We start from the raw sequence: 15869 nt of genomic DNA, 5'->3' as shown, positions 1-15869 counted from the left end.
AATCGTAACGGGAGTGAATTGAGATACGGTGGTAAGCGCAAAAAAAAGAGCATTTTTTTCTTATTAACCTTGTGTTTAAAGGTCATTTTCGCCAAAAAGTGAGTTACAATGTTTTAAATTGCAGGTGTCGGTATATTATGTCGTACTTCCCGATTATTATTTGCCTATGATTTAAATAGTGCTTGGCAACAATGAAATCTGCTGGCAAGTGATGACTTTCTTAAAATGAGCTTAAAACTCGAAAGGTAACAATGTTGTCACAGTTCACGACAGTTCGGAAACTTGTAACAAAACGAGGCTATGAAATGATTATTATTCTTTGATTTCATGTCACCCATAACTTAGTATTTGACATATCGCCGATTCAGAATCAAACAGAAAGTTTCCTCACTCTAATTCGTTTGGCTATGATTTAAATAGCGCTTGTCTGTAATCAAACCTGCTGGCAAGTAATAATTTTAAAGTTTTGAGCCACTATTGAGGCTTAAAACTCAAATTCAAATTCAAAATTCAAATTCAAAATGTTTTTATTCAATTAGACTTTTACAAGTTCTTTCGAATCTAAACCTAACAAATTCAAATTCTGATTTAATCTGAAATCTAAAAAATCTAACAACGGTTTCGAGTTGTTCAAACTTGTGCTAAAGCAAAAGTTGTATACGTACGACAATTTAATCGCGAATAATGGCTCAGTTTTCGCAAAAGTGTTACATAGTGAATGGTTATAATTGGAAAATGTCAGGAGCAGTGTGACGCCCCGCGGAGCGGTCTGGATTAGGGTCCGCTGTCAGAACGTCGTCCCCGTTCAAGTGCGACTCAAACACAAGCGGACGGACGGTTCGCAGAAAAATAATTATGTTCAAATTGAGTTTTGTACTGTTTGTTTACATCAAGCTTTTGCCCGAGCTTCTTTGTTGCTGCTTTAAGTATTGCGAAAATCGTGTAGGATTTCTTGATTTTCTAAAAATATATAAGGAAAAGATCTGACTGATTGACAAAATTTATAGCTTAGCGCTTGGCTGCAATCAGACCTGCAGGCTGTATCTTAGGAGCTTGTTTGTTGTAGGGGGGGGGGGGGGAACTGCTGTTGGAAGGGAGTCCCATATCCTAGAGGGTTGTATAATGTCGACTGTTGCTCTATAATGTCCAGTGGCATCTCTTTCAGCTTGATTCCAAATCGCTACAGCTTATCACTTAAACCAATGCGCAAAAAGGAAATTATTAGGCCGCGCTCGTCCTTTGCAACCTTTAGCACCGCAAAACTAGCAGATCAAAAACATATTTTTAATCATAAATGTCTCATGCACAAAGCCTCAGCATTGGTCTGTAATGACACTGTCAAGAGCAATGGCCTGTGACTGTGACAGACCTTTGGCCAAAACGGACCCTAGGCTAGATACAAGATACAAGATTTTTATTTGCAGAAACATTTTTTGTTTACAGTTAGGTGTTATTAAATACATAGTAGAAATGAGATCATTTAGAATGCAGTTTATGCGGATTTAGCTGCGACTTTATCCGCGAGGATTCAGGTTCCTTAAAATCCCGTGGGAACTTGGTAAGTATGTCTACAAAAAGTCACTTTTCAAGTCTTTAAAACTCTAAAGAGCTCTCTCTAACAGCATGTAAAGCTGTCTTGGCCATTTCTCTCCAGTCGTGGCATATTACTATCCCATAGAACTATGAGAGTGAGGGAACAAAGAGTGCAGCTGTATTTGAGTATAATCACTTACCACCAGATAAAATTGCAGTCAATATTGTATATGAATAAATAAATAAAGCACAATTGTTCATTATGATATCTACTGCGTAGTTCGCTAGTTGCCGCTGATAAGAGGTGCGGTCGAAATTCATTCCCAGGGCTGCAAAATTGAAGAATACGTCCATGCTACAACGAGTAATAAAGTAATTTCTCAATATAATAAGTAGGTAAGTGAGTACTGAGCAGATTTTCCTTTTTTCTGTTTACAATACTAATTTTGAATACAAAAGCACTGTTCAAAGTGGAGTGTCAACATAAAAAAGCGAGCTATAGAACGCGGTGAGTACATAACAGCAGGCTTAGTACGAGTTTGCACAGCTCGACAACGTTAATTTATTTCGCGTATCGATACACTATAACATCACAACAAAAAGAACCTAAAGACACTTGTTTAACTTAAAGTCAAAGTCGAAGTCAAACAAATTATTCAAAATACAACATTGTACGCTTTTTGATAGTCAGTTGTTGGATTTGTAAGATTAATAATATAGTGGTGCTGATTACGTAAACTTAAAACTAAAGCTACGAAGGTTCCAAACGCGTGCAGGTCTGAGACGCCCACAACAAACTCAGCCGGGTATCTTATCCATCCATATATAGGTATAATTTACTGTTGCCATCCCAAGTTAAAACATCTTAAAACTCAAACCTTAGTAGCTACGGCATCTTACCCGGTTTTAGTTTTACAATGTTTTAAAGAGTTGTTAATAAATTTGAAGATTAACAGATGTTTTTTTTTTCTCAAAACTTGACTTTCACTTTTCATATTCATGAGGTTCATTACTGAATTTCGACGCTCGAATTCTAACAACGTTGAAAATTGTACTAAAGCCACGGGAGTGAGAGGGATTTTTCTTTATTATTTTCCTCCGAGCCTCTTTAACGCGCGATAATTGTTTTAGTGCTCGGGAGAGCACGTCCCGCATTTTAATGATGACGGCCATTCAGTGTACGATTACGTTATTTATGAGTAGATTAGAGATATTTACCGGCTCCTTAACATTTTTAATCTCTATGGGATCTTCGTTTCTTAGGATTTGCCGTCACACATGCCCCTACGTGGACCTTTAATTCATGCTAAGGAATGAAATTGTGTGCCTAGCGTTTTAAAAGACTTCGGCGTTCTACTCAGGATGACCTGGATTTGATTCCAGCAGTAATCTCTCAGAGTTATAAGCATTTTTAAGCAATTAAATACCTATCACTTATTTTAACGCCGAACGCCCAGGTCTGAGAAGATCCCACAACAAACTCAGCCGGGTATTCTTATTTTTCTAATATCCAACGAGAAACTGACTATTTTTAGCTCAATATACCCTTGACATAACTCTATTATAATGTCTTATTTTTTACCCATCCATCAATTTAAGCCCGCTTCCTATAATTTCTTAGTAGATACATAAAACGGTAAACAAGTCTTTTATACCGACGCGGCGCGGCGCGCAATCGCCGGAACATAATCCCCTCTAATTACTGGAAGACTCGACGTGAAGTTTCCTAATAAAGTGGATAGTTAAGTTCCGAGGTAGATCTTGCGTTACATAAGTTCCTGTACGCTGGCAATTTACCAACTTTCGGCTTTACATCAACTTTAATCCAGTAACATAACAAGATTAGTAACATACTTAACATACGAAATCAAAAATACTATACCCCGCTACGTTGGGGTCCCAAGGTGTTGGAATGGCGACCTCAAACCGGAAAGCGCAGTGTTCGAAGACCCTTTACAAGGTGGACAGACGACATCAAACGAATCGCAGGGAACCGATGGATTCAGGCGGCGCAAGACCGTTGCGTTGGGAAGTCCTTACAAGAGACCTATGTCCAGTGGATGTCTATTGGTTGATGATGATGATGATCACACTTAATATTATAAAGGAGAAAGTTTGTGTGTGTGTGTGTGTGTGTGTGTGTGTGTGTTTGTTACTCCTTCACGCAAAAAACTACTGAACGGATTTGGCTGAAATTTGGAATGGAGATAGATACCCCGAATTAGCACATAGGCAACTTTTTATCCCGGAAAATCAAAGAGTTCTCACGGGATTTTGAAAAACCTAAATCCGCGCGGACATGGGCCAAACTGTATGATGTTTTATTAGTCACACAAAAGGTAGTTTTTTTGCATGGATATAAGTTAAAACCTGTAGAGTGACGTAGCTACTTGTTATCCCGTAAACCACAAGGTTCCTACGGGGTTTTTAAAAGCTCATGCGAATGAAGTTGTGGACATAATCTAGTATTTCGCAAAATTAATGTTAAAATAAATTATTATTTCGAAAAAGTAGTGTTAAAATAATTTATTTTTTCGAAAATGTAGTGCTAAATTAATTTATTGTTTTAAAAAGTAGTGTTAAAATAATTTATTATTTCAAAAAAGTAGTGTTAAAATAATGAATGAATGAATGAATGAACGAATATACTTTTATTGTACACCACAAAATAAGTACAGAACAAGTGTAAATTAAAAATTTATAACACCCCCGACGATCCAAAGTATTTGAGTTTGCCAAAACATCATTTTCAAATAAATAATTATGTATTTAGGCAACGTCCATCTTGACAGCTTGACATTTGTCTATTGACATAATATTATGAACCTAACGGTTATCTAACCTTCTTTTCTACAAGAAAACTAGAAAAGAGCTGATAACTCTTAAACGGCTGAACCAATTTTTTTAGATTATAGCTAAGAACACTCTCGATCAAGCCACCTTTCAAACAAAAAAAACTAAATTAAAATCGGTTCATTCGTTTAGGCGCTACGATGCCACAGACAGATACACAGATACACAGATACACAGATACACAGACACACAGATACACACGTCAAACTTAGGGCTTTTTGGGTCGGGGGTTAAAAATTTTTCAAAAATTAGTGTTTTTGGTTTTTGAAGTCGGTTTTATTTTTCTTTTGAAAATTTTTTATTTCACAATTTTTAGTGGCCCCACTGTACTATAATATGCTATGCCCAGTTAAAACCCGACTGTTTACTAAGCTATTACAGTGATCGCGAGCAATTTGCTCTTATCCATTGAGGAGTTCTGTTCTCCATCTCCGAAGATATTCATCAGATCTTCACCAAATTTATATGGGACCACCTGCACAGTATACCCTTTCAAATAAAAAAAAATATTTCCAAATCGGTCCAGGGGTCTTTGAGTAATCGGGGAACATACATAAAAAAAAAAAAAAAGATCCCGACGAATTGAAAACCTCCTCCTTTTTTGGAAGTCGGTTAAAAACACATACAAAGCACAACAAAATATAGATTATAGGTAGTACAATTTGGCGCCCTATCGCTACCTAGCGATCTCTTCCAGGCAACCAAATAATTATTTAGATACAAACCACACCTTTTAAAATATAAATCTGAGTAACGAACAGTTTTCAGCGTATAAAGTATAAACTTGTTGCTCTTTTTGTATCCGGTGACGTTCCTATTTTTGTTGCTTGAAAAAAAGCAGCTGCAAAAAAGCCAGTTCGCGCTTACCCTAAAAAAGTATCGTACAGTACAAAGCATTGTGTAATCTTGCAGCGTCGAAGCGACGCTTGGCGCGTCCCGACACAAGCGCTTCGCAAATACACGGTGACAGCTCGAGTGGTGGACGGACGGACTGAATGTAACGTTGCAGCATTTTCATTTCTAAATCTATTGCAATAGAGTTCAAATTTATTAAATCTACGTTGTAGTTTTTGCATTATAAACACAGTAATATTAGAATATTTGTGGTAAATATTACTAAATACAGTACGGAGCTTGATTATAAAGTGGTGTGGTCCCTAGGTTTGGTTGTTCCTTAAAACTGAAAGGAAAAATGCTTCTTATTTACTGTGTAAAAATTTACGTGGTAAATATGATTTCAGTTAGTCAGTTTGTTCTTTTATACCTATATAGACTAGCTGATCCACGCCAGATTCGCTTGGGTAGAATTTCAAAAAATCCTTTTTGAGTCTACGTCAATTTTCAGAATCAGATCATTGGTTACGGAGAATCCTACCTACTTACTATTGGCGTCACTCAGAAAAGCAGGTATTATTTAAATATTTTTATCGAATTATTGGAATGTCCTCTCCAAAACCAACACAAAAAAACACAAGTTTAATGTGCAAGGTTATCCGAGAGTTTTAATCTAAACAAACTAATGCCAAAATAAATAATTTAATTAGAGCGTGATTGCTATCACAACATCTAATTATTCAGTTCACAATCCAAATACCGAAAATATGCGATATCGCTCCGAATCTCAGAAGGAGACTGAACTAAAACCTTCAAAACACCCGTATTTATGCAAGTTCAATCTTGTTGGCCTCCTAGTAACAGATTGTATGACATCGAATGAGCCAAATATCGATTTTACCAAACTACCTTCATCAGCTAAATCAATAATTTTATATTATTTTTGACAACTCAAATCAACTTTTTTTAAAATAACCTCACAGTTCGGCCGTCCTGAATTTAACACGCCCTCGTGTTTCTAAATAATCTTGTCATGTCAGTCGCGGGCTTCCTTGCCCTAAGTCAAATCCAAATCATGGGCTATCCTGCCCTCCGTCAAATCATTAACCTACCCCTGAACTGCCGAACTCTCAGTTTTAATATCAAGTCAACAATAAATCCAAACGACTAACTTCTCATTCGATGTATACAAAATCTGAACCACTCATTGCAAATTACTTTCCAATTCACAAAAGACTAAATTATTAAAAAAAAACTAAAAATTTTAATCACCAAATCAAACTCAATAAAAATTTTAATCAAATGTGGGTTGTTTACAAAAAGATACCAAAGCGAAATTAAGACAACGTGAGACACATCCCGCTTCTGAATTATTGGCGTCACTCAGAAAAGCAGGTATTATTTAAATATTTTTATCGAATTATTGGAATGTCCTCTCCAAAACCAACACAAAAAAACACAAGTTTAATGTGCAAGGTTATCCGAGAGTTTTAATCTAAACAAACTAATGCCAAAATAAATAATTTAATTAGAGCGTGATTGCTATCACAACATCTAATTATTCAGTTCACAATCCAAATACCGAAAATATGCGATATCGCTCCGAATCTCAGAAGGAGACTGAACTAAAACCTTCAAAACACCCGTATTTATGCAAGTTCAATCTTGTTGACCTCCTAGTAACAGATTGTATGACATCGAATGAGCCAAATATCGATTTTACCAAACTACCTTCATCAGCTAAATTAATAATTTTATATTATTTTTGACAACTCAAATCAACTTTTTTTAAAATAACCTTACATTACCGACACCAAAACTTACAAATTTTACTTACCTCTTTATAATATTAGTGTAATGATAGACTAACTGATGCCAGTGACAACTGAGAATGGCGTGGGGACTCTGGTCTATGAAATTTTCTGGGATAAAAAGGATCCTACATCCGTCTTCACAATTCCATCTGGGTACCCAACTTCAAGATCGGTTCAGCGATTGAGCCTTTAAATTGTAACAGATAATCAGACAAAGAAACAGACACACTTTCGCATTGCTTATATTAAGTGCTAGCTGATGCCCGCGACTTTGTCCGCGTGGATTCTCATTTTTCAAAACCCCGTGGGAACTCTTTGATTTTCCGGGATAAAAGTAACCTATGTTATGGTCCGTCCTTTCAATTATCTATATTCTAAAAGTCAAGTCAACTGGTTGCTTAGTTAGGGCCTGAAGAAAGGACAAACGAACAAACACATCGCATTTATAATATTAGTATCTAGATGGATTGGTACCCATAGAAGTATGGATAGAGATACGAGTAGTTCATTTTTAGGAGTTCAATTTCACTGTAAACAGAGCAAAGACCGCCGGCCAAACCTACGACAAAACGTAAAATCGATATCAGTTAGCTATCGATTAAGTCATCGACAACGATATTTCCCGATGGAAATTCAGTTTCAAGGGTCCCCGACTCACGGACCCCGTAACGTGGGTATCGAATTTGTTGAATATTTCGACCAAGTTCGCCACTCGAAGTCTTGAACCGAGTTTTATTGGGATACTTGTAGAATTTTCGCCTATTCCTCTTCAAGGGTTTTCACTTGATTAAACCAGATAAATTTACTTAAATGCGTTTGAATTTTATAAAATTCAAACGTTGAAAATCAATAAATATCTACTATGCTCGCTATCGTCAGAGTGACGTAGAAAACTCTCGGTTTGATCTTGAATCGACGATATGTCAAATATTAGGCTACGGTGACGTAAAATTAAAAAAAAAAAATTGGTTGTCTGTAAAGTCGGTTTACTGACGATAGTTGAACGTGACAACAAAGGCCGATTGTGCTTCTTTGTCGCTCATTCCGCGCTCTCGCTTGCACTTCAAGCCTTACATGGAACGCCTCAGAGCGAGGTAACGCCGCATGAGTCATGTTTTTTCGTGCGTGCAGTCGGCTCTATCGAATTATAAGACGTTGTCACGTCAAAAATAAGGGCTACTTTAGGGCTACCTGCGTTAAATGTACTAACATTTGACCAATTTACATTTTCCTTTTTAATGACGTGATTTCTAATACTACTCCGAAGAAAATACTATGTAATTTAAAAAAAATACTTTATAGTTTGACATACATTTTTACACCTTTATTATCTGTTATCTCCCAAAGCCACCATGATCCATACTTCATAGTCGCTGATCGTTCCACCCCGTGTTGGGGACAATACGCTTTCAGCTTTTATAAAATAACGAAGGTTTGGCATTCGTTGGCTCTTAGTCCATAACGTGTGTATGTACCCATACGCTTTACCTGTCGGAACGAGAAATCGATTTTCGTTTAAATCGATTATTTCTTCGGTGGCCTTATTCCTCGACGCTAATTCAGTTTGGAGGGCCCCCACTCAGGGCCCTGTGTACGTAGGTATTGAATTCGTTAGATATTTCGGCCAACTTTCCCTCTTCAAGTCCCGTGCAAGTTTTATTGGGATACTTGTAAAATTTCCGCCTATTTCTCTTCAAGTGTTCGCGCTTGATTAAATAAGATAAATTGACTTAAACGCAGCCGAAATTAACGAAGAATTTGGATTTTTAGGGTTCTCTTATGATAAGTTACATAATTTACTCAAATTCTATGTTGGGAAAAATATCGTCCGTCACTACCCAAATTATAGTAAATGCGAAAGTGTCTTTGTTGTTTGTCCTTCAATTAAGCCACAACGTAACTACGGAGCCATGTATTCTTTTACATGGATATAGTTAAAGACCTGGAGAGTGACATAGGTTACTTTGTATGCCAGAAAATCAGAGTTCTCACGGGATTTTCAAAACCTTAATCCACGCGGACGAAGTTGCGAGCAATCAGCTTGAATATAAAACACTTAGTTTAAAGTTTTGATGCATGCTAAGTTTTTAGAGTTCCTTTAAGTTCTTTCGACCCCGTGTAGAAGCACTTTGTTGTCCGTTCTTTTTAACCCCCGACCCAAAAAAAGGGGTGTTATAAGTTTGACGTGTGTATCTGTGTATCTGTGTGTCTGTGTATCTGTGTATCTGTCTGTGGCATCGTAGCGCCTAAACGAATGAACCGATTTTAATTTACTTTTTTTTGTTTGAAAGGTGGCTTGATCGAGAGTGTTCTTAGCTATAATCCAAAAAAATTGGTTCAGCCGTTTAAAAGTTATCAGCTATTTTCTAGATTTCTTGTAGAAAAGAAGGTTAGATAACCCTTAGGTTCATAATATTCAAGTGTCAATTGACAAATGTCAAGCTTTCAAGATGGACGTTGCCTAGATATACATAATTATTTATTTGAAAATGATTTGTCGGGGGTGTTGAAAATTTTTAATTTACACTTGTATCTACTGTCCGTGGCATGAAGTAATACGGTAATATCGAAAACTAAAATCTGTGTTCTTTGTAAAAAATCAGGTTTCTAGTTTAATGCAATAAAAAGATACGATCAGTGAATCATTTGCATACTAACAGTCTCGTTCACTAACTGAATATTAAAACCTATAGAACATTGTCCGTGACCTACAATCAATCCTTTTATAAAATTCGGCATTCAAAGGTAAGTCTTGTGTGTGGAGGAATAAATGTACAAGTGGAGGATTAAATCCGAAAATCAAATCCCACTTATCATTTATTTTATTGTTTGGCATTTGATTTAGAAAAAGTGTGTTATATTATCGTCTTAATCATATCCCGTTTTATACTCAATTAGTACGTATGGACAAATAAAAATGCCTCATAATAAATTGTTAGTTGAATTTTTGAGAAAGGAGCCGCCGAGTTTCTTGTCTCACTTGCTTCTCGGTAACTGCTTCTTTCTAGCAAATAGTGATGATTTGAAAGCACTTTAAGTTTATTTGAATGAAAACTTTTATTTTATTTCTATTTTCATCTATTTTCATAACATTTGTGCGGAACCCTCTAGGCTGCGAGTTCTACTCGCTTTTGACCATCCAATTCAATTTGAAGCCTCTCCTGTAAACTGTGGAATCGGTTTCTTGTTTTGCCAACGATAAATTAAGTTTGGGACAAGCAATTGAGAAATAATTAAAGCGAATTCAGGTTCATTATAATGACTCGATTTAAGTAAATTTTCTTCATCGTATACAGGATTTGTGTTTTGTAATTATTTCTATTGTAAATTATCAAGAGTATCTATATCCTATTTTACCGCCTTAGGGGTTGAATTTTCAAATATCCTTTCTTAGCGGATGTCTGCGTCATAATAGCTATCTGCGAGCTAAATTTCAGCACGATCCGTCCAACAGTCTGAGTTGTGCGTTAAAAGATCAGTCAGTCAGTCAGTCACCTTTTCCTTTTATATATTTAGATAAAACCACGCGAAAGCGTTGTCACATAAATGGTGCTATCTACGGCAAACATAAAATCCATAAATTTAATCATAAATCACAAGGTGTGATTTATGATTAAATTAAATGCAAACTCACGACAAAACATGCATATAAACACATACAATTAACCTTTACGGTAAACCTTTAACATATCACGCCAAGTCTAAAACACATAAAACTCTTTTTAAGCTCGTTTAATCCTGCCAAGCGGTTGCCCCTTGCTCCTTGAAGGTCATAGCCCATTAGAGTCACCCGGCACCCGAACAGCACCACCTTGTCGTTCAGCGTCCACTAGTTGTCGATAGGTGGCACACGGTTGGACGCCAGTGAACCTCGCGTAGACAACGAGTGAACGTCGCGTGACCAACGAGCGCATAGTCCACTTTTCTGTCAGTATGTCAGCGATTTGAACTAAGCCTACACGTGTAAAAAACGCAAAAGACTCGTGGGCAGCATGCGGTCCACTCGGGAACCGTGCATTGGCAATAAGCAGTCAACGCAAAGCAAGCATATGAGCGGACTCACGGTCCTCGCGAGCTTACAAGCAAGGCGATCCGCTGACGCTAATAGAGTTGATGTTATTAGCCGTGAGCGTAGGTCCATAAAAGTTCATTATCATAATGAATACTAACCGCACAAGACGAGGCGATGTAGGTCGGGTGCCAAGTAGCTCTAATGTGCTATGACCTTTATCCTCAGTTTTGGCAGCAGCAGATGTTCTTGGATTTTATTTTAGCTGCAAAGAGCCCTGTCAGCAGTACTCGTTTGTTACACGCGCAAAAGAAAATTCAGTGTAAATTATATGAAAGATCTTTTACACTTACGATATTGGTATGAGGTAAATAAAATGCTTTTGTGAGTTCTAGTATATTCGGTTCTCTCGATACCTACTAATTCTTTTATACTACATTGTTGTGTCTTAAGTTTTGCTGATAATTAACTTTTTCTTTCAATGTTCAATTTGGTCGCGTCTCCAAATGTCAACTGTTTAAAAATAATAAATAATTGGACTTTATTATTTTAATAGCTGTGCTCATCGCTGGTCCACTACTAAGTACGGAAAAAGAAGGACTTAGGCTATAATCAACCACGCTGGCCAATCGCGAATGGACAGAATTCACTAACTTATGAGAACATTATGGAGGATCATCAGGCATGCAGGTTTTCTCACGTCATTTTTCTTTGCCACTAACAAGTGCCTTAGTATTATTATAGATCAATGTTTAATTGCAACTCTGAAATGTTAGAAGTGCGCATCCGAAATTGAACCCTTGACCCTTCTGAATAACCTGGTATACGAAAGTAGCCTTTTCGTTCTAAAATGCAAGCCACGAGTACCTTTGGGCCTATCAAGATCGCTTCGATGGCTAGGATGTGAAAAGATTCGAATAGGAAAATGGTCACACTTTTGTATATATTGAAATAAATAAATGGTAAGATTAAATACCACAAATGGTATGCCGAATTTCGTCCGTATTTTCGGCATTGTTATAGTAGTAGAATCTTATCGGCAAGTCGGTTAAGAAGATTTGCATGGAGCAGCCAAGAGCCTGAATGCGGATAAAGTGGACGGAGCATTTGGACGGATTGTAGATATGAAGTGCACTACAATATAACTGGGTATTGTTCATACCGCCTTCAAAATGGTAGGATAGTTCGGACATGAACCATAGTATTATGGATTTTATTCTTCAGTGCTTTTATTATTTAGACATGTTACGTTTATATTAATAGAGCTGTGATGCCATGAGCCTATTAGTTTCAACACTTTTTTGATCCATAGTTCAAACACTTTTTTGATCCATTAGCGCCCTCTACTTTTTGTATTTCAAGTCGGATGACGTCACTCTAATGACAAAAATGTAGTTCGCAATGCCCTCTACATTTTTTATTTAAAAAACTTTTTCCTAAAACCAATAGTTTCCAAGAAAAAAGCATTTCAAATGTTTTTATTCATTTTTTGAATTTCTCAAAATCAGCAATCAGCGCGACCTTTTTATTTTTCCTGTGACCTCTTGACATGCCCCCCTAACGATACATTATGTCAAATTACGGTAGGTCTTTTTTCGGAGGGCATCTAATTATTCCTTACATATTGACTGAACTATTACAGAAATCTGAGCCCCTTGCTGTAGGACTATATAAAGAGTAACTATATTTCAAGTTTTCTCTGGCAAAAAATGTTATCAAATTTCTTAAAGGAACACGACGCCAAGTAAATATAAAAATATTTAAAAAGACCTAAAAAGTCTTTAAATGTACATTTTATAAGAATTCAAAAGAGCACAAAGCAAAAAGCAGAAATCATAATAATTATGATAAAAATGTGCCGTCTAGATGTGAACCTAATTGTTCAAGTGAGCTACCTAATTTTCGTGCAATTAGAAAGACTCGACTAACTTTCTGGGAGCAATTCTTTGAAACGTCTCGTGAAATATCTTAATCATCTAACTTGGACTGAAATAAAAAACCAGCCAAGTGCGAATCGTACCTGCGCACCAATGGTTCCGTAGTTTGGAAGGATACGTGTAAAGGTCCAAACGCATTTGCGCTGCGCTGTGCAACGCGACGCGGAAGCGCTTTGCTCTATACAAACTCATAATATAATAAACTATATACCTACATCGCAGCTCAGTTATTTTGTTGCTAAAGAATAGAACAGAATATATTTTTATTCACGTAAACTTTTTACGAGTGCTTATGAATTGTCAAAATAATTTACCAATTATGTCCAACAGCAAATATTTTGTAACTATGAATTTATAGTTTTAAGATTTTTCCCTTTAGGACTTGTGCTATAAGATATTGCTTCTTGCTAAATATGATTCTAGGTTAACGGGAAGTGACTTATTTATGGGTTTTGATTCCCTCGGGAGTGTCAAAATATGTAAGTAGCATAAACGGCAGTATCTCTTGATTGCGTTGATGTATTTCAAATTAACTTCAACTTGATACTTCCACACGTTTCTGAGAAAAGAGTTTTTATAGACAGACAGATAACGAAGTGATGCTCTAAGGGTTTCTTTCTTACTTTAAAGGTAGCCAAGGAACTTTAAAACGTTCACGTCATACTTTATGTATCTTTTTTGTTCTTTCGTTTGATGCAAAAGGTAACAAAATTGTGTACCTATTTAGAATTTTACCTTTTTTTTAGAGTTTGCTAACTGATTTGCATTTAACTCGGTAATTACGAAGAGTTGGCTTAAGGTGAACGAAAGTTGAAAGCGTCATTTTCTTGAGCTAAAATTTCATTAGCATATTTTTATAAACTTGGGTAACTCGGCTTTTGTCTTGAACCGTCATATAGAGTAGATTAAAGTTAACTTATGATATTAAAAATTCTCTAAATAAAAATTGTAATTAAAAAAAACAACCCTGAAAAAATTAACTAATAACCCTTCCTTTTGGCTTTGCCGCAGTCGGGTAAAACGTAATAAATATTCATATTTGAAAATGGTGGCATACCATTCGGGAAATATAAGTTACTAATATATTTTTCTTCTCTATAGTTCTCTGTAGGTTTATTACAAACAAAAATTTAAAAAATACCTTTTAGAAGTTTCGCGCACTCCAGTAACCTTGTCAGTTAAGAGCGGTCTCTCCGTCACTCACTCCATACAAACGTAGTTCGGCTCTCATTGGAATACTAGCCAATCATACTCAATGGAATTTTGTAGAAACGTTCCGGGAACTAATATCTATGTTTGTGGGTTTCCAGATTTCCGTTAAAATATTCGGTTTCAAAGTAACGCGGTCTTAAAAATTCACATACAAATCTTTGAGCCCCTGTAATTTTAAAACTACATAATATTTTTAGAAAAATCTAAAACACCACAGGCACGGATATTAGTTTCTAGAATATGTCTGCAAAATTTCATGGACTTTGGTTGCTTAATATTCAAATGAAAATGGGACTGCGATTGTATGGAGTAAGTAATGGAGAGAGCCCTTTTAACCTAAAAAAGAAAATAGCCCAGTATATTACAGTAGTTCTTAAGATTTTTCATGATCGCGCACTAAAAGTTGCTTGGTTTCGACGATCTTGCACAAAATTTTCATACAAATTAACGTCTAACTGATTTCATCAAGTGAAAATAAGCGGGGTCGTGTGTTGCCAGCGCAGACGACCTCCATTCGGGTGCGATTGTGCGATGCGATGAAATTAATGTCTTAATCAGGGAAATTTATTCATTGCAAGCCGCAGACAGTTGGAATGCTGCCTTTGGGTTCAGACTAATATTGCTTTATTATTTTTTGCTCGCTTGAACATAAAATTATTGTCTTTATTAGTTCTGGAGTGTAAGAATATAAAATCAGTATGATATCGTAGTCTTTGTATAAAGTTTGTAAAAAAAATGATTTTATGTGCACCTGCTACTAATATTTAAAAAAGTGATGATAGCCTAGTGACATCGGCCTTCTTTCTAGTTGGAGGGGTGGTCTGGGACTCAATCCCGACCGTTTTCAACTTTTGAATTTATGGCGTTTTAAACTGTTAAATTATCACTTGCTTTAACTGTGAAGGAAAACATCGTGAGAAAATCTGCATGCCTGAAGAATCTCCATAATGCTCAAAGGTGTGTAAAGTATAAAGTCTGCAAATCTGCACTTGGCCAACATGGTGGACTATAATAGCCTAAACCTTCCTCATTTATGACCCGTGTTCAGTAGAGGGCTGGCATTGATAGCATATAAGTTATAATATACTGCAACTGAGGGCTTGCAATTGGTTGAACTTTATGAAATTTGAAGTGTTTCATTTTGGGAATACTGATTGAAGTTATACTTAATGAAATGGAAAAGATAAAGGGATTTTTAAGGAAATTTTTAACTTATATTTGGTACTTTTCCTTACAGAACTAACGTCAGTGTATTTTTAGCATTTCTCAAGAACATAGTAGCAAAAATAGTGTTTGCGTTGTATCAATAGTGGGGTACATTGCTCGGGCAGGCGGGCAGGTGGGCATGGTCAGTAAGTAATGAGGGAGTAAACATATAGTATGACAGGGCGCGGCTAATTGATTGCGCCGCACCCGCCGATAAACGGTACCGACTCTCAATGAAAGATGGTGTTATTTTTGGTATGACACTTTCTACCGCCGAGTTAGTCTATAGCCAGCTTAAATCTTATTATCATCAACATCATCGCGAAGTTTGGCGATCATCATCCGTAAAGCTTCTCTATTTAAAGCCGCCTCTTTCAACTTCGGGTAACTAAGCCCTGTCCACCCCCTTATATCGTCCAACCATTTGCGTCTTTGGCGACCTTGAGCTCTTTTGCCTGCAATTCTGCCTTC

The 15869-nt window shown here is 36.5% G+C and overlaps 1 protein-coding gene across 7 annotated transcripts in view; it reads left to right on the top strand.

Moving 5' to 3' along the window:
* Window positions 1-15869, top strand: part of LOC123869656 (CUGBP Elav-like family member 4) — an 895280-nt gene that overhangs the window by 588575 nt on the left and 290836 nt on the right. The gene's annotated exons all lie outside the window — the stretch shown is intronic.

Source organism: Maniola jurtina, chromosome 11 (genome assembly GCF_905333055.1).
Source record: "Maniola jurtina chromosome 11, ilManJurt1.1, whole genome shotgun sequence".
Classification (NCBI taxonomy): domain Eukaryota; kingdom Metazoa; phylum Arthropoda; class Insecta; order Lepidoptera; family Nymphalidae; genus Maniola; species Maniola jurtina.
Note: the sequence above shows the minus strand (reverse complement) of the source record. Positions and strands in the feature narration are given on the sequence as shown.